Raw genomic sequence first — 1,000 nt, forward strand, 5'->3', positions numbered from 1 at the left:
GGGAGCGACATCACGGGCATCGCGGGTCGTCGACAGGTTGCAGGAAAACGTTAGCATTGGGTGTTCCAATAAAGCAGCTTCAAAAAGAGAAATCTCCAAGTTAGTTATTTTGGCCAAAATCTCATGATCTAAGTGCAAGCACTAAAAATTAACAATGGTGGATCTGTAGACCGGAAATGTCTTTATTTACTATGTGGGGATTTAAAAAAAAAATTAGTAAAAGTAGCTTAAAAGTAGAAATATTTAATTACAAGAGAATTTTAAAGTGTGCGTAGCACGTCGCAATCCAATTTAACTTGCAAAATAGTAAATCAAATTCAAAAAGGAGATGTGAAGTATTTAGGACCCAATGTGGGACCAACTTAACAATGCACAATGCCCAGGTAGAACTACTCCACCAACACACTTATTAGGGGTCCGACCCCACACGAAGATTAAAAAAGTCCTTAATGGTCTTCTGAACATCCCTATTCAAAGGTGGTTGAACAGACGGTCCTGAAGTCCAAAGAGTTGATCGTACTTTCTCAAGACAGAAATGAGTAAGGTATGTCAACAGAAGATAGGTAATTTAATTCATGAGGGGCATGATCAGGTTACTGATATGTGAAGATTGCATTTCTTGATTTAAATAGAAAGAGAAGCTCATCCCCAGCAGAGTCGCCAGAAGTTGTCGGTCACCGAATTAGTTGAGGAGTTCCCCGTAAGAAGCTTTCGGTCACCTGAATCAAAATCCGTTATAGATTTAAATTTAGAAAAATATGAAATCAAACTGACCCAAACTTTTCATAGTTTCAATGAAAGAGTGCTTTACCTCAAACCCTGTATCTATTTCGAGGGATAAACACAAGACTTAAGGATGAGGATCAATCAAATAAACTAAGGAATACATGACATTCGTTTGGTCTGCGAAACCTTTATATTTGCCGAAAAGTTCCCCTATTTAATATAAAGGATTAAATAGGGTTTATATTAAGCTGGGTTCGGACATGTTTCCTATAAG

This window comes from Phalaenopsis equestris, unplaced genomic scaffold, assembly GCF_001263595.1.
Source record: "Phalaenopsis equestris unplaced genomic scaffold, ASM126359v1 Scaffold001351, whole genome shotgun sequence".
Lineage (NCBI taxonomy): Eukaryota > Viridiplantae > Streptophyta > Magnoliopsida > Asparagales > Orchidaceae > Phalaenopsis > Phalaenopsis equestris.